This window comes from Stenella coeruleoalba (assembly GCF_951394435.1).
Source record: "Stenella coeruleoalba genome assembly, chromosome: X".
In the NCBI taxonomy this organism is placed as follows: Eukaryota; Metazoa; Chordata; class Mammalia; order Artiodactyla; family Delphinidae; genus Stenella; species Stenella coeruleoalba.
The window spans coordinates 3,298,138-3,317,062 of record NC_137152.1 but is presented as its reverse complement, the minus strand read 5'-3'; the positions used below and the strand labels follow the sequence as shown (position 1 = coordinate 3,317,062).

The following is an 18,925-nucleotide window of genomic DNA, read 5'->3' as shown; positions in this document are numbered from 1 at the left end:
CCACTAATGTGTTCTCTGTATCTATGAGGTGTTTTTTTTACCTTTATCATTATTTTTTAATTTACTTTTTATTTTATATTGGAGTAGAGTTGATTTACAATGTTGTGTTAGTTTCAGATATACAGCAAAGTGATTCAGTTATATGTATACATATATCTATTCTTTTTCAGATTCTTTTCCCGTATAGGTTACTACAGACTATTGAGGAGAGTTCCCTGTGCTATACAGGAGGTCCTTGTTGATTATCTATTTTGTATATAGTAGTGTGTATCTGTTAATCCCAAACTCCTAATTTATCCCTCCCACCTTTCCCCTTTGGTAACAAGTGTGTTTTCTATGTCTGTGAGTCTGTTTCTCTTTTGTAAATAGGTTCATTTGTGTCATATTTTAGATTCCACATAGAAGTCATATCATATGATATTTGTCTTTCTCTGTCTGACTTACTTTACTTAGTATGATGATCTCTAGGTCCATCCGTGTTGCTGCAAATGACATCATTTCATTCTTTTTTCCATTGGATGTATGAACCACATCTCCTGTATCCATTCATCTGCTGATGGATATTTCAGTTGCTTCCATACCTTGGCTATTGTCAATAGTGCTGCAGTGAACATTGGGGTGCATGTGTCTTTTTGAATTAGCTTTTTCTCTAGATATATGCCCAGGAGTGGGATTGCTGGGTCATATGGTAGCTCTCTTTTCAGTTTTTGAAGGAACTTCCATACTGTTCTCCTTAGTGGCTGCACCAATGTACCTTCCCACCAACAGTGTAGGAGGGTTTTCTTTTCTCTGCACCCTCTCCAGCATTTATTGTTTGTAGACTTAATGATGATGGCCATTCTGACAGGTATGCGGTGTTATCTAATGGTGGTTTGATTTACATTTCCCTGATGATTAGTGATGTTGAACATCTTTTCATGTACCTATAGACCATCTGTATGTCTTCTTAGGAAAAAGGTCCATTCAGATCCTCTGCCCATGTTTTAATTGGATTGTTTGGGTTTTGCTATTGAGTTGTATGAGTTCTTTATATGTTTTGGATAGTAACCCATTATGAAATGTTTGATTTGCATATATTTTCTGCCATTCATTAGGTTACCCTTTCATTTTGTTGATTGTGCCCTTTACTGTGCAGAAAATTTTTAGTTTGATGTAGTCCCAGTTATTTATTTTTTGCTTTGGTTTCCTTTACTTTTGGAGTCAGATCCAGAAGAATTGTCACCAAGTCTGAAGTCAAGGAGCTTCCCGTGTATGTTTTCCTCTGGGAGTTTTGTGGTTTCAGATCTTTAATCCATCTGAGTTAATGTTTGTGTATGGTGTAAGATAGGGGTCCAGTTTCATTCTTTTGCATGTGGTTGACCAGTTTTCTCAACACTGATTATGGAATAGAGGGTCCCTTCCTTATTGTATGTTCTTGACCCCTTTGTCATAAATTAACTGGCCATACACAGGTGGATTTAAAGCACTTTATATGCCTAAAAGATATTTCTTCTTTTAAAATTTAATTTTCATTGATTTTTACATCTGTATACCTCTGCACTAAACACACTTGCAAGATGGCATATTTATCTCTGAAAAGGAGCACCACTAAATTTTTAAATGTGCAATAGAAATTTATACCACATGTGAACCCACACTTCTAAGAATTGTATTCCACAATTCCAAATACGTCCATTCTGCAGTTTCGACTTTCAAAACCCAGCATAGTGGAATTCACCTAAAATGGTACTAAATTATGGATGTGGGTTGTTTTTTTGTTTTTGTTTTTTTGGCATGCTTGTCTGAAGTGGCTCAGGATAGATCAAAAACTTCTCTGAGGGCAGTTGGGCCCCTGATCTCAGGTCCCTTCAGCACAGCACACACTTGGAAGGCTCTGGACCAGTGCAGCGTGCTCACAGTAATTGACTGCCTAATGGAAAAGCACTGAGCCCCTGGAGTTCCTCTTTTCTGCAAACGCATCCTTCTGTCTTCTGCCAAGGTATTTGTCTTCATCCACTTTCTCCTAGAGTCAACAGAGCCAGCATGAGCAGGATATAAATGCACACTCATTTCAGAAAGGACTCTCTGTTCCTAACAAGCAAAGGATACACCATTTTCTTTAGCTGAGAGCTGGACCGAATCTCCAGACATCCATTGGTCTCGTGTTACAGTGAAAAGGTAGAAGGAGTTGGCTTCAGGTTTGACCTTCCACTCTGGAATCCCCGCTATTTATGTTCATCACACAGGTGTCTGCAGAGCCACCACTGTGTGCTGGCTACATGTTCAGACCATAGTTACGCAGGTGGAAGGACTTCGTCTTCATGCATATATTCTGATACTTTAATTTCTGGCAACAGAACGATGCCAAATGCACAAGAGCCTTGGCAGCCCGAATTCACTCTCTCTGCCTTGTTCAAATATGTGCTAGCATTCAGGTTAAAATAGTTAAGTCCTTAGCTATTATTATCATCGGATTCCTGGGGTGCTGGCTGGTGTCCGTCATCTACTTTTATCATGAGTTTCATATGGATCATATGCAAAATAGAATTATGCTCAATATATTTAAAGAAATGAAAGAAGGAGGACATGAAAATACTTGGGTATTTCAAAAGTTACCCTGGTTATGAGAAAGGATGGAAAACTAGAAAGTGAGGTTACAGAATATGGAGAATGGAATGAAAAGATCTAAAATATACCTTACCTACTCAAGGAGATAAAGTGAGAAACAATGGGGAGGGGGATGAAGCTATCTTTGTAAAGACGTCACCTAAGGATTTTGCCAGATTGATTAAGGACACCAATTTTTAGTTGAAAAGCCTGAACAAATGCAACCATGGTAAGTAGAAACTAACCGAGATCTAGAAACTACAGATTTTAAATTCAGAATACCAAGGCAAAGAAAAGACCTAAAAAGTAGGAAAAGATTAAGAAAAAAATGAACATAGGAATAATGATTAGTCTGACATCAGATTTCTGAGCAGTAATGTCAACCTAGATTTCTAAATTTGGAAAATATATCCTTCAATAGCAAGGACAAAATAAAGATATTTTAAGTCAAAGAGATGGCCTTAGAATTTACGTTAACGATGACAGCAAGGTCTCAATGAGGCTTTTAGTGTTATTTAATAACAGTGGCAAATCTCAAGAGGAAGGAGCATAATCTTAGATTAAAGGGCTGAGACGCAAGGAGAAATGAAGACTATTGAGAGGGGTAAAATGTGGAGCTACATTGAAACAAACGCTGTCGTTATGAGTTGAAAATAAGAATGTCTTACGGAAATGAAAGTACAAGATCTACCTAAATGTATACGACAGCACCAGCTTATACGTTGGAAAGAGAATGTCTGCATTTTACAATTCTAAGATCCTTGTGATGTCTAGCAAAAGGGGAAGTCTGTTGTTTACATTCAGACCTCAATTAAAGCATGTTTGGCCAAAAAAAAAAAAAGCTATAGGATCATCTGTGATACAGAACAGATAACAGGAAAAATGGGAAAAGAAAAAAATAATCCAAATATCAAACAGCAAAGTAGACCACATGGAAAGAATAGAAATAGAAAACAAGTACTTAGAAATAACAGAAAAAGATAGGATATATTTTGCTTAGCATGAACCTTCCACTCTTGAAAAGAAGGCAATTTCTCTGAAACGCTCACGGGGAGCCTGCATAGGCAATGAAGGAAAAGGTGCAGGGTTCATGGAATTGAGAAGACACCGTTTGCCGTGAGTTGACCACATGGCCATGGGTATGGCTTGAAGATGGCAGGTGGTCCCAGACCTGATGGTCTCCATGAAACTTGCAGAGATGTGAATGCTAAGGAAACAGGGCTTCTGTATTGCTTTGTATTTGTGATTTTCTCTGCCTCAGTAAGAAGGAGGGAGAGCAGGGGTTGTAAGATACATTGGAGAACAATGGAAAATCTATTTGAAAAAGGAGCGTGTGCAGGGAAATCTGCTCCTCATGGGAGAGCAGTTCCCTGAGTACAGCCCAGGGGCGTGTGAAAGAAGACAAGATGGGAGGGAGGGGTTTGGGGTAGGAGATTAGGACCCAGACAATATGGAAATAAACATGCAGAAGGTCCTTAGTGTGTGATGCCAACACAAATGAGAATAAAGATAAGATACTGTATCCACTAGAGTTTCTCCACTCAAGACACAGCTGGATGACATGGCATCAACTTTCATGTCTTTTTTCTAGCTTCAACATGGCAGACTTTTAAATAGCTTGATGACCCAGCTAGATGAAATAACCAATTGTTTAATACGGTGAAAACAATAAAAAGGTCAATGCAGTTTAAAATTAGACTTTCTTCCACTAAGTTAAGTTTCAGTGCTGTGAATTAAGTAAATGTGCTGTTTTTTAGTCGGATAAATTAGTCATAGGACATGTTTTGCTTCATGATACTGCTGGTACCCCAAGTTTCCAACGATGTGTAGGATATTTTGAGGGTCACTGTGTCCTGAGGGGCAATTGAATTCCTCACTTGTGAGTATCGGTTGAGCTGGAAGGGCTAATCCACATTTGGATCTCTGACTTAGTAGATGGTGTAGCTCACTACAGGCATCTTATTTTATTTATTTTATTTTTTTATTTTATTTTATTTGTTTTTCTGGCTGCCTCGGGTCTTAGTTACGGCATGTGGGGTCTTTGTTGAGGCATGTGAGATCTTTCTTCACGGCACAGGCTTTTCGTTGCGGTGCACGGGCTTCTTTCTAGTTGTGACGCGTGGGCTCCAGGGCGCGTGGGCTCTGTAATTTGTGGGAGGCGGACTCTCTAGTTGAGGTGTGCGAGCTCAGTAGTTGTGGCGCACAGGCTTAGTTGCCCCGTGGCATGTGGGATCTTAGTTCCCTGACCAGGGAACGAACCCGTGACCCCTGCATTGGAAGATGGATTCTTTACCACTGGACCACCAGGGAAGTCCCCAGGCATCTTATTTTAGCAAGGCTCTTGAAATTCCCTTTATAAAAACACACGGACAGCATCATTCTGAAGCAGGCAGTCATCCCATGCCTCCTATGGGAGTTTCGATGTCCCGCCCATCACATTTCTCCTGGCTGTACGTTGCATTTAAGGCAAAAGGAAATGAAAAGATCATCTACGCCATGCTGAGGTGTCCTTTGTAGAACTGGCCACTTTGCTCTGTGATGTTTGCCACCCTGATAAGTCAATACGTACTCTGCAGCTCACCTGCAAAAACCAGACACACACCTCAGCCTTCAGTAGAAATATTCAGGGATACTGTCCAACAGTCCCTCACAGGACTGGAGCTCCGGCATTTAGGAACTTAGTGAATTCAATAATGGTGGTGAAATGCCAGTTTTCTACCCAAAGACTTCATCTCACAAGACCACTTTAGCAGTATCCTCTGAAGGTGATTTCAGACGGTTTAAATTTTAGACAGATACACTCTTAGTAGCAAGACATTGCTAATTCATTTCACACTTCTGATACCTTGATGATACCAGTTTACCTTTTTGAGTGTCATTTATTTTGGCAGTTATACCTTCCAATACTTTCATTGGTGAAATTTGATATTATTGTGTCTAATTATTTTACGCGTGTTTTTTACTTGGTTCCTCTGGGGTAGAGACTAATGGAATTTTATGTCTTATCTATTATAAGCTTTAGTTTTTTTTTTTTTTTCTTATTGAACTCACTAAAGTGATGAGTAACTGTAATTAGTTGGTTTATGCTTTATTAAATGACTTTGAAAAGTCAGGAATGAATACAAAACCCCTGCTCTTATGTGATGTGTCTGTGTGTGTATGTTTTTGTAGCAGTAGCAGTAGTAGTAAAAAGGGTGATTTCAGGGTATTGAAATCTCTCTAACCCAGTGGACTGGGCTAAAATGCAATTCAGTTAAAGTTGATAGATTATTACATTAAAAAACAATGATTTCCCAATATTCCCATGTCTAGTTCTTATCTCTCCTTTTAATCATCAATATTAAATATTTGATAAAGCGTTCATTGAGTATTTACAGTCTATGAAGCATTGTGGAAATACAACAACAAAAATAAGACAGCTCCTGAATCTAAAATGTAAAAATATGAGAATAAAGACAATACATGAACCATTTGGAAAGAAAAAAGCATGTAGCAATCAAAACAAACGGTATTTTAAGTAAGAGTGTTTAGAGCTGAATAGGATTATTGGATGACAGTCTTTTCTTAGAGATCCAATGCAACCACATCTTTTAAAACCTTGTAGCTACCAAAGAGAGAAGAGAAATCAAGAAGTCCTTTCCCACAGAATTGGAAACCATCTTAGAGAGTAGCACACAGGCAACAAAACTCAGTTGCAAACGTATCGCTCTTCCATTCCTCCGAGTCTAATGTAGTGGTTGATATTTCTCCAACGCTTACTAATAGAAAAAAATCTATTACAACGTTGATGTCTAGTTCTTATGAAATAATTATTGCCCCAAATATTTCGTATGTGTACACCTGACTTAAGTATTGAAATTGAACTACCCTTGATAGAATCTGGCTTGAATGTTTATAGACTTCATAGCGTCAGGCTATGTGCGTTGCACATGTTGGGACCTTATTGAACTTTTAAAGATATTTTTAATCAGAAATAAGATCTATGCCCTAAGTCATATAATAATTACATATAATAATTACAATAACCTGTAAGAAGCTTCCTTTAATTTTCTAGTAAGTAGTACTTAACTCGTGTTTATTTTTAAGAAGGAGAAAAGAAAGGACAAGTGAAGATTTGGGTTAGAAGAGAAACACAAAAGTGAATTTAGCTTCAGAGAGGAATAACCACATCCAAAGAGGGGTGCCCACAATTTGTTAATGGCAATGTGTGTGTGTGTGTGGGGGGGGGTTATAGGTACACGTCTGTGTGTGTGTGTGTGTGTGTCTGTGTCTGTGTGTGTGTGAGAGAGAGAGTATGAAGGTGAAGGCAACGTGTTGAGCCAGGGTACTTCCTGGGGATGAATATCTCCAATTACGCCGCCTCTGCGGGGCGAATGTGTGCTGTGGAGCTAAGGATGAAACATGGTTCAGCTTTTGTTCCAGTTGGGAAGAGCGTCCTTGCGTATGGGGACAGTGGGCGTCTGTAATCACAGCCCACATGAGGGCAGCAGACCCTCTTTCCAGTTATTCTCTCAAATCATAAACGTGCAAGAGCGGTATCTATCTTCGAGAAAGAAAATATGTCCAAAGTTTCATTCCAAGACTTTAGAAAGAATGCCAATAAACGTTTAGCACAGGCCATGCTTAAAGAACCGACACACTCAACTTTTAAATCTAGTATTAGCAGATGAGTAGATGTACGCTTTTCTGCACATTTTAAGAATTGGTTGGTGCAGTTTCGAAAATGTAATTCAGTTCATTGTAGGAGTTTCTAATTTATAGCTAAAGAGAATGAGGCACAGTCTAAGACTGTAGCATTTTATCTCATTTAGATAAGAAAATATCTGAAAATACTGATATTTTAAGTTTAAACAAAATATTGACCTTTGAAGTACTGATGGTCTTGAGAGAATTTGTAATTTTTTTAAAAAAAATTTCCCAAGCATCTCTCTCTAAATCCAAATGACATCTATGGTAATGTTCTACATGTATATATATATTTTTTTCTTGGTTCTTCCTCCTAAAGTCTGCCATACAATATATAAATTTAATACTTTTTAAGTCATCTTAACTTGTTGCCCACTTGAGAAATTCAGATCCTGATGGTTCCTTTTCATTACTTGCAAAAATCACTGTGCTGTCTGTCACCTATGTTATTTGTCAGCTGATGACCCATGGACACATTGACATGAATATGATAGTATTTCAGTCTTAGCTCTGTCATTGATTTCTTATATCAAATCTGTATCTGTCTGGAGTTGCATTTGCCCACCCCTGCAGTGGTCAGCTAGTCAACATTTAATGCAGTTTGCTTTCTCTCTCTTTTTTTTCTTCTTCATATTTACAAATCCAGTAGATATTTACCAATCAGAGAAGCAGCAGGACAGGCAAGACCTTAATTTACAATGACTCTTTTCCATTTGTTAATAACCATTTAAAATTTGCTCAATGAATATTAATTTTTTTTTTTTTTTTGGTGGTTCGCGGGCGTCTCACTGTTGTGGCCTCTCCCATTGCGGAGCACAGGCTCCGGACGTGCAGGCTCAGCGGCCATGGCTCACGGGCCCAGCCACTCCGCAGCACATGGGATCTTCCCGGACCGGGGCACGAACCCGCGTCCCCTGCATCGGCAGGGGGACTCTCAACCTCTGCGCCACCAGGGAAGCCCGAATATTAATTTTTATATGCAGATAGAATAGTTAACAGACATTCATAAATATATGACCAAGTGGCCTTTAGCTTTTTATGGACATATAACCTAAATACTGAAAAGTATGAAAACCAAGTGACCAACTGGATAGGTTAACATAAAGAGAACACACCCATGTAGTAACCTTCCATGTCAGTAGGTAGAATTTGAACAGGACGGCAGAAACGTCTTTCACATGCCTCTGTCGTCACTACCCACTTCACCCTCTACACACGTAATTGCCTGCAGTAAAGTCTGCCTGTTCTCAGACCTTATAAAAATGGAGCAATACAGTTTGCTTTGCTTTTTGTGCCTCCTTTTACTCAATATTTCTCAAGATTATTCATGCTGTTGGTTCCAGCTCTGCATGATTGGTTTCATGGCTCTATAATACTTCATTGGCTTCATGTCCTACAATGTACTCATTCATTCTATTAATAGAGTCACTAGCTATCTGGGTTGTTTCCAGTTTGGAACAATTATAAATAGTGGTACTCTGGACTCACATGCATGGACTTTATCCCTGGTAACTTAGTATTTTCAGTGCTATTTTACATGGTAAGTATAACGAGTTATTAGATTCGTTTTTCCTCTTGTAGATGGCAGAGACTGATGTTTGTGTACTACTCAGCATTCCCCCTAATTTTAGTATTTTGTGGATTCTCTGGCTTGTTGACTGTCGTAAGTCTGTCGCCTATTAATCATTTTTTTTTTTTTTTTTTTTTTTTTTTTTTGCGGTACGTGGGCCTCTCACTGTTGTGGCCTTTCCCGTTGCGGAGCACAGGCTCCGGACGTGCAGGCTCAGCGGCCATGGCTCACGGGCCCAGCCGCTCCGCGGCATGTGGGATCTTCCCGGACCAGGGCACGAACCCGCATCCCCTGCATCGGCAGGCGGACTCTCAACCACTGCGCCACCAGGGAAGCCCAATAATTTTTTTTTTCTAAAAACTCTCAGAACTTTGTAGTCTTTTCTGGGCAGGAGGTACATTCTCAAATATAATATTGAATAGATGCAGGGTTATCTTTTTCTCTGAATGCTTCTGATTCCTGCGGAACGTTGAGAAGTTAATCCTTTATGAAGTAAAAGAAGCCCCCTCGGGCTTCCGTGGTGGTGCAGTGGTTGAGAGTCCGCCTGCCGATGCAAGGGACGCGGGTTCGTGCCCCGGTCCGGGAAGATCCACGTGCCGCGGAGTGGCTGGGCCCGTGAGCCATGGCCGCTAAGCCTGTGTGTCCGGAGCCTGTTGCTCCGCAGCGGGAGAGGCCACAACAGTGAGAGGCCCGCGTACCGCAAAAAAAAAAAAAAAAAAAAAAAGAAGCCCCCTCATAGCGTTAGTCTGGTAAAAACGTTCCTGTAAATTAATCAGGGACTGGTGTTCGTTTCGGGAGATTAATTTTAAAAATAGGTGGATGTTTAAGCATTTACCAAAGTAGACAGAAGAGTATAATGAATATACTCACCGCTGAACTTCAGTTATTATCAATTTAGAACCAGCGTGTTTCAACTACCCTCCCCTCTCCTCTCACCACCCTGGAAAGTGTCACACATTGTAGCTAATTATTGAGGGCCATTAATGAGTAGAGTTTCAGGACTAGTGTCTTCTTGCCTGTATTGGGCTGTTTCATTATTTATATGAATAGTCTGTGGGCTGTAAAATGACACATTTTATTCCATTATCATTTTCTTCAATCTCTGTCTGAGATGTTATCCCATGTTTCAATATACTGTTGGCTGTTTCTCCTTTTCTTTCTCTCTTCCTGACCAGCCTTGTCAGTGCTTTTCCCATATTACTGTTCCCATATGCCAATATTTTAAATTTTATTTGCTATACTGTTGATTTTCTCTAGCATTCCACTGCAGACCGTGTGATTATTTTCTTCTCTGCGTTTACTTCTCAGTCCTTCTTTCTATTCTCTTTGTGTTTAATGTGGGGTTTCCAACTTATAATTATTTTTGTCTTTTATATTTCCTCGTTAAAATGAGTCATAGCGAAATTAAATAATTAAAATGAGTCCCCTTTACTCACACTTCATGTGCCTTGGTATATGATGTTGTCGGTGTCTTTGGATTCTGCATATTTTCCAACTTCTATGATATTTTTCTTTGGACCCCCTGAATCGTTCAGAAGCGTGTGTTTCATGATGCAAGCATATGATCTGTTTTTCCCTGGTGTTTTGTTATCATTTTATATTTATTTTGTTGCTGTGCATTAGAGTGTGTGTACTGGTTAGTGCAGTAAGTTTGCACATTGTTCCGGGTATGCAGTGTTCTGGAAAAGCACATCAGTACCGTCCTTTTCACATTCTAAGTTGTATCTGCATCTCTTTTCTAAATACTTTTCTGCTTGTCAAACCTTTTCAGAGAAAGATTTATTTAAATCTAAGGCAGATTTTGGATTTGCCAGTTTTTCTGTTTACTTTTGGCTGTGTCGTGTGTGTGGCGGGGAGAGGGAGGGAGAGAGCTTTGCTATTTTGTTAGGTGAAAGCAAGATCAGAATTCTGGTGATTTTTGTTTCTGCCTTTTCTTTATTACAAATTTCTGCACGTTTTCTTGGTTTCCAGCTCTGCGACTCTGATAGCGCCTTGCTGGAGAAATGGCAACCCTCGGGCTCCGAGACATCTGAGATGAGGTTTGGTGTTTCATTATTAAAAATAATAAGACTTCTCTGTCCAGAAGGCTTGCTACACGGTATCATAACTAACATAGAGAGCAGTCTGTCGTCACAAAGTACCTGATTCTAGCTGGATGCAGCCTCTTACTGGCTGCCCTCTCCCCGCACGGGTTCCTGAGTAATTGAGATGTAGACAGAGTTATCGGCATAAACAAGTTATCCCTGCTTCAAGAGGATGAAGTATAAGAGTCTGGGGATTTAGGTAGATAAAAATTGCCACATTTTTCTGCACAGAAGAGAATGCACACCGACACACACACACTTCCCATAAATACGGTCTCGAACGTGAGTATGGACTTCACGCAGCATACAGGACACACGCATGCCAACACATGCCCATGATTTCATATGACACTATTATTTACAGAACGATCTGTCAATGCTGGTAGTTACCAGCCTCAAATATTTCTGCTTCAGTGAACAAGGTGCAGCCATTCATCATCACAGAAGCTATAGGCAGCGGCAAAAATCCACGCTTTTTCTCTGGCTTACGATAGCCCTCTCCGTTGGAGAGTCAACCTCGATTGTGGGGAAACCCCAGCTGTGGGCCCCTCCCCAGGAGGAGCTGCTTCTCCAGGAAAGAGTTGTTTCTCCTTTCTGTACACCTGTGTTCCGTCCTCTGCCTCCGTATTTCATTGCTCTGAACCGCTGCAGCATCCATTCTAGGATTGCCTGGTTTCTCCAATAGCTGTCCAAGTGGTTAATGCATAATATTGGGATGGATGTGTATGCGTCCATTTATAGATACGTGGTGGGCAGGTACAAGTAAGAGGAAGTGACCCTGGGTCAAAGGGGGCTCTATCCATTGACCGGCATCCTTAAAAGAGAAGGGAGAGAAGCGGTAGATACAGAGACACAGAGGGGCCCTGTGAAGACAGAGGCAGAGACGGGAGGGAGGCGACCAGAAGCCCAGGGATGCCTGGAGCCCCCGGAAGCTGGAAGAGGCAGGAAGGACCATCCCTCAGAGCCTCTGCCGGGAGCATGGCCCTGCCCACACCTTGATTTCTGACCTCTGTCCTCCAGAACCATGAGGGAATACATCTCTGTTGTTTTAGACATTTCTCTAATTTTAAGCCACCAACTTTGTGATAATATGTTGTAGTAGCCACAGGAAACTCATACAAGATACGTACATGGACATACATGTATGTTCATACACACACACATTTTTATTATATATTTATACATTTCAAAATTTATTGTGTATAATATATATATTCCTTTTGTTTACAGAACTACTTTGCCAACACCTATCCAGTGCTTAATTGATAGTATGTGTGACGGATATATGTGTGTACACACACACGTGAACACACATAGTGAAAATACACATTATTGGAATGGGATCTGGAAAAGGTCAGGAACCAAGGCGGTTACCAGATGTTTGTTCCTTTCCAAAATGTCCATAAGACATTTGTTTTACTCTAAACGATTCTTGATATTTGGTCCTGTCCAAAACATCCATGAGCGTATTTGGTCCATGCCAAATGGTTTTAGACAGGACCAAACGTCAAGGACCTTTTGGTGTGGACCAAATGTCTTAGGGACGTTTTGGACGGGACGAAATACGACAAGGTATCAGGGACATTTTGATGTGGCTCCAATGTCTTAGGGACCTTTTGGATGGGACCAAATATGACCAGATATCAAGGACGTTTTGGTGTGGACCAAATGTCTTAGGGAACTTTTGGACAGGACCAAATATCCTAAAATAAGCAAGGCAGCCTTTTTCACATTCTTCAGCTTCTCTTTGCACATCAGATCCACTAGGCTTCCCCACGTGTATGCTTCTGCTCATATCATGAACCACCCTTAGACGAATTAGTCACAGGTTAGGGTGACGTAATAAAAACCCGTCCCTTAGTGAGTGGCCGCCAACTCAAGCATCCCGTTGCCCCAGGCACTCTCTGCCCTCCCCATGAGTAGTAATAATGGCCTCTCCATTCTCTCCATCCCTGTGACGGGGTTTGCCTTCCTTAGAGCATTGTCACAGAAAGACTGATTTTGTCGGCTGATTGCCAAGGGATTACAAGTACCACTTTCCCCCAGTAAGTGGGGAAGCAGCAGATGTGCTGTAGATGCTCACTAAAATGTTTACTGAAGCGAGGCACTGCTCCTGAGGGAAGTTCCTCAGGGGAACCATGCTCTGTATACATGGGCTTCTCCAAAATATTTCACCCCTAACTGCCCCTCACGCTATGCTGGGACTCATGTATACGAGAAACCCTGGCTTCTGCCCTCCGGAGTTTAAACGTTATTCAAGTTATAGGAGGTTGCACAAAATGTAATAATAACAAGGATAATAGTACTTGTTGCTATACAAGTACAAATACAAGCACTTGTAAAAACATATAGTTATTAGACAAGGAAATGTATTTTGGATGTGCTTAAACAGATAGATGTAGAAAAATGACCGTAAAGAAGATTGGGTTTAGAGAATTGTACACTTAATCTGAAGCCATGTATTTAAGTAGAGCAGTTACCCTAGTGATGGGGATTCCAGAAAAGATGGGGGGGGGTGTTTAAAGGGCACGTTCGCTGGAGGAGTACAAGGCAAAGGTTGGAGAAACTGACTGCACAGAAATATAGGAGAAGAAACTTGGTGGTACACATCTACAGAAGCCTGAGATGGGAGGAATTTCAAGGAAGACCTGGCTACAGTTCTGAATCTTTTCAGGGCTATTCAGAGGAAAAGTTCACTGAATGTAATGAACCCCAGGCCTTGCAGTCTCTGTATGAAGATAGTTGCAGGTAACTTTTAATGACTGTGTACACCGTGCCATGCTTGATGCCAGCAATTTTACACACATTCATTGATAACACATCAGTTGTGCAAGACGGGTGACATCACTAAGCAGGCTCGCTTGGGGGCGGCCCTTTCCCCCCAGCCCCGCGGAGAAAGAATCTCCTTTCTTTCTTCTCACCCCACTGCCCTTCTTTCAAATATCAGAACCTGCAGCATTCTTTATTCCTCAACAGCAGACGTTACTCAAGTTCTGAATTAACAAGTGCACTTTGAAATTCAGCTGCAGAGACTCAAAGCAGAGAGGAATTCATGAACACGGCTGGAGATCTTAACAACCCTCTCTCGGTAAAGGAGAGACGCGAAATCAGTAGGTTATAAATAGGTACGATTGTAAAAGCCTATTAACCAGATACTTGTAATTCTCCTTTCTAAAGCCTTACATCCACAATTCTAGAATACACGTCCTTTAGAAGGCGCACGACGTAGTCACCAAAATAGACCATATTCGGGATTATCAAGCAAGATTCAGTAACTTTCAAAGGAATAAAATAATGCAGAGTTGTTTTCTCTGAACACACACATGCACAGCTAAAACATCCTACATACTTGGTATGGAGAAAATTCGCATTAACTAATTTATCCAGCAGTGAATAAACGTGGACATTAGAAAATATTTGAACTGAAAAAGGATGAAAATGCAACATAGCGAATTTTTTCAGAGGTAGTGAAAACAGTGCCGAAGGTAATCGTTTTAAAATACTATTAGGTTGGCTAAAAAGTTCGATCCGGTTTTTCCGTAAAATCTTACGGACAAACCCGAACGAACTTTTTGGGCAACCCAAGATTTATTAGTTATGTGAGACTGGGCTTTGGAAGAGACGTTTGTAGCCAAGGAAACAAAAACTGAATCTGTGGTGTACAGATGGCACTCCGTGGCGTGACACTGTATGAGATCACCCAAGGAGGGATTGCCAGAGAGAGAGAGATGTCGGAAGTCTGAGACTTAGATCCTGACAATATTAAGAGGTCAGGGAACAGAGAAGGAAATCACAAAGGACACTGAGAAATAGCAGTGGGCATGGGAGAAAAAATCAAAAGGAGCCAGTGCAGCTGTCACACGAGAATAAAGACATTGTCGTCCCGAAGGCCAAGTTGCAAAAAGGTGAACTCTTGCGAGATGGAGACTGAGAATTGAAAATTGGATTCAGCTCCATGACGTTATTAGTGAGGTTTACACGAATAACTTCTAGACAGTGGAAGCTGCAAAACCCTGCCTGGATTGTCTTTAGGACAGAAGGGGCTGGTGCAGGTGTCCCAGGCGTGTGAGTAGAAACAATTCCTTTGGAGGAATTTCGCAGTGCGTGGCAGCAAGAAGGAGCGGATGTGAGTTGGTCGGGGAAGTGGGATCAAGATATTTTTCTAAGATGGGAAATCTGGCAGCTTTTTTGTGGATGGGAGGAACCCACTTGGGAATTGGTGCAGAATTTGTATCCTTCAGAGCACGAGGAGGGAGGGAATCCTTGCTCAGATGGAGGGGTTGTGTTTGGAAAGGAGGAGGGTGGCTAGCATCCGTCACCGTTCAGAGTATGTGGTTTCAGATGTGGGTACCTCGGTGGCGATGCAGGTAGAAGCCCATGGATGCTTTGGTCTCACTGCTTCCAGGTTCTTGAAGAAACGCAAAGCAAAATCTTCAGCTGATTGAGGGGGTAAGTCTTAGGGGGTAAGTCTTAGGATTCTAGGAGAGGAAAGTACAAAATATTTATCAGAGGCAGTTGGAGGATTACTAGACTGCGGAAGTAAACTGGGGGAACCTGGACACCCCACTTGGCATTTGCCATCACAAATGTAAAGTCACAGTGGTTGGGGTGGTTATGTTCATGGTGGCCAGTGGGGTGTAGATGGAGTTGTATTTAATCAGACCTGGGGGTAGAAGCTAGTGTAATAAAATGAGAGAGAGGCCAGGGATTCAGGGAGTAAGTTTAGGAGTGATGACGGTGTCTTACCACTGGATTTTAGTGGGGAAACGGGGTCAAGAAAGGTGAGTTTCAGTGAAAATGTAGTAGCTTCGATGGATTGGTGAAGCCGGTGAAGTGAATGGTTTTTGGAAATGGATTGGGGAGTTAGTGGTGAGCGGGAACAGTTGAGATTCAAGATGAGAAAGCAGTTGTAGCCTTGAACTTACGGAGGACGGGTGCTTATTGGAAACCATCATGTGTAGCGACTTAGGTTAGGTGGAGGAAAGGCATCATTGCAGGTAAGATTTCAGAGAACCTAAGGGCAAGGGTAGTGAAAGGATCAGGTGAATGTATATATAAATATTAAGAATTAGCTCCGCAGAATTGGAGCCCATGACAATAAAGCAAGAGGCAGAATGTTGAGAAACGAGAGGGACGGATTTGGGTGTCAGGAAAAGAGAATAATATGATGAAATGGATGATAAGAGCATGTAAGTGTATGGGAACAAAATTGTCCACCCCAAAATGTGTGTCTGACGTGAGGATTATTTTAGAATGATTATTTTAAAAAGCAGAAGATTCAGGAAGTCTTTCTTTTTACCTCCCCTTAGTTGCCTAAAGAATTTAGATAGAGGGCTTGTTCCTGGAATGGGGCATCACCAGACATGTCTGCAAAGAATGTGGACCATGCGGGGTAGGGAAACTCAGCAGGGCCTGGAGATGAGTCCACTCCGTGTCCCACTGTCTCTGCAGGCCCAGCAAACACTTGTTTACAAACGTTGGCTTCTCTGTCTCCATGGGAACGCCCTCCTCCCCTTTGAGGTCCCAAACCAATACCCCAAGAGCCTCTTTTTTTTGTCTATAGCTGAAGATGATATTTAAGGTGCGGGTTTTGATCATTTTGGCACGTGACTCAGGGTCTCCAGGTCTCTCCTGTGGATACATGTTTTTCAACTTTGGTTTGATTTTCGCCTGTTCATCTGTCCCATGTCAATTTAATTCTTAGATTTTAACCTTAAGAACCTAGAAGGGTAGAGAAAAATGCCTTCCTTCCCCACAAAAGTGACGTAATCGGATGACGTGGGCTTTGAAGCTGGAGGATGGGCTGAGAGTGGCCATGGCAACAGGGCAGACACCGAATATTTCAGGGAACCGGCTTGCAGGTGACTGGGGGGGCCAGCCTGAGGTCAGGCTCCTGCACCAGCTGAGACACCAGGATATGGAAAATTCGGGCCGTGAGCAGAATCGCCATTGCGTGCTGCTGACTAAGGAGGGCTGGGTGTCTGAGGTCCCTTTGTCACCCGCACTGACAGACCCAGGGGGCATGGGAAAATGCAATGTCCTCTCCAGCACCTCAGCTCGGGATGGTTACGTGGCTCTGATTGTCCTTAAATCTCTAAAATTGCTCCTGTTTGCATGTCTGTATTATTCTAAGCGTCCGTGGATGGCAGTTAAGAATCTCCTGGAAACACAGTACAGCCAAGGCAAACAAAAATAACCAGCATTCCCCACTTTGAATTCACGGAGTTACTGCTATAGCGGGGTCTTACTGCTTCAAGTCCACTGAAGATTTTCTCCAGTAACTTGTGTTTTTTGTTCTCAGGACCTCCCCATAGCCCTGAATGATTATAGATCCCTCAGATTTGGTTGGAATACAAGAACTGCCTGATTTTTTTCCTTGGCACGTATCAAATCTCTTCCCATTTTTTTTTAACTTTAGGATTCACAAGACTTTAATAAAAGATGTCAATATAGTTTTATCTTTGTGTTTCAAAAACCAGCCAATTTATTATTTTTTTATTGAGGTATCGTTAATTTACAATATTGTGTTAGTTTCAGGTGTACAGAGTGATTCAGTATATATATATATATGTGTATATATATATATATATATATATATATATATATATTCTTTTTCAGATTTCTTTTCCCATATGGGTTATTATGGAATATTGAGTAGGGTTCCCTGTGCTGTACAGTAGGACCTGGTTGATTATCTAGTTTATATATAGTAGTGGGTCTATGCTAATCCCAAACTCCTAATTCCTCTTTCTCCTACCACCTCTCCTGCTAGCCGAAAGTTTGTTTTCTAGGTCTGTGAATCTATTTCTGAAAACCCATCCAGTTTACTTCTACATATAAGTAGATACACCACACAGCCAAGTAAAAAAAAAAAAAGAAGCAGAATAGTTTTATAGGCAAAGATGCGAAGTATACGTAGAGTGGCGTGGAAAGTACAGCCTCCCTGTTTCTATACGTGTTGAAGGGAAAGTTAAATCCTGTACTGCATGGAATTTGGTATTCCGTAAGCTGATTTCCTCATCTTGCAGCAGAACTGAATACCAGGATGATGGGTAAAAACTCGAGACACGTTGGTGATGTTCTCGAGCAGAACACAGAACCCGCTCTCTGTGGGACAAAACTGGCCCGAAACACTATCCCTCAGAAATGTTGCGTAGAGGTGAATTGCCACCGGCTGGCACCAGGAGCGGCTGATTTTGCTCCAAAAGGCTTCCAGAAACTGTCCCGGGAGCTGCTAGCGGAGAGCAGTCTGAAGCTCATCGGGCTGGCTCACCTTTGTCCCCTTGGCCCCAACACATCTGTTCCCTCCTGTGGTCCTTGTCGAAATCACTGCGATGGGCGTTAAAAGGACTCCTGGGATGTTAGGTCAAGAGTCTATGGTGCTACATACCAGAGACACACAGTCTGATTCTATAAATAGTAAAATTACCATTTTTATTACCAACCAAGAAGGCAGATTAAGAGAGGATGGTATGTCTTATGCCATTTGCATACGTACACATAGGACGTATATATGCATACGTGTGTGTGTGAGTGTGCGTGTATATATACACATATTAATGTATATGTCTGTCTGTCTGTATATATACACACACGTATACAGATATAATTTACACTTACTTGTAATTTACAACTCACATATCTTATCATTTACACTTAGATTTACAAAATTCTCCACCTCCTCAGAAGAAAAGATTTAAAACAGAAAGAAGAAATGATGCAATAAAAGTAGGTCCCACTAAAGACCTCAGTTTGCAGATTTCCCTGCCATTTTCTCGTTGTCTGAGAATATTTTTTATCAAATAATTTGCAGCATTTAATTATATTTCTGTGCATTAGACATAGGGCAGACGTGAAAATAAAGATTGTCTGTGGGCTACACTTAGGTAAAGCTTTCACATTTTGCTAGGTTAGGTCTGTAGTAAAACTCACACATGTGTTCTAGTTGGGGTTTTTCTAAAGATGGTTACTGTAGGTCTTGATTCCATTGTAAATTTAA

General features: G+C 41.2%; 1 long non-coding RNA gene across 1 annotated transcript in view; it reads left to right on the top strand.

The window, feature by feature from the left end:
- Window positions 1-11,028, top strand: part of LOC307180459 — a 229,368-nt gene extending 218,340 nt beyond the window's left edge. The window contains exon 4 of the long non-coding RNA XR_013825739.1: window positions 10,814-11,028. This is a non-coding gene — a long non-coding RNA (uncharacterized lncRNA). The remainder of the gene's footprint in view (window positions 1-10,813) is intronic.
- The last annotated feature ends 7,897 nt before the right edge of the window (window positions 11,029-18,925 follow it).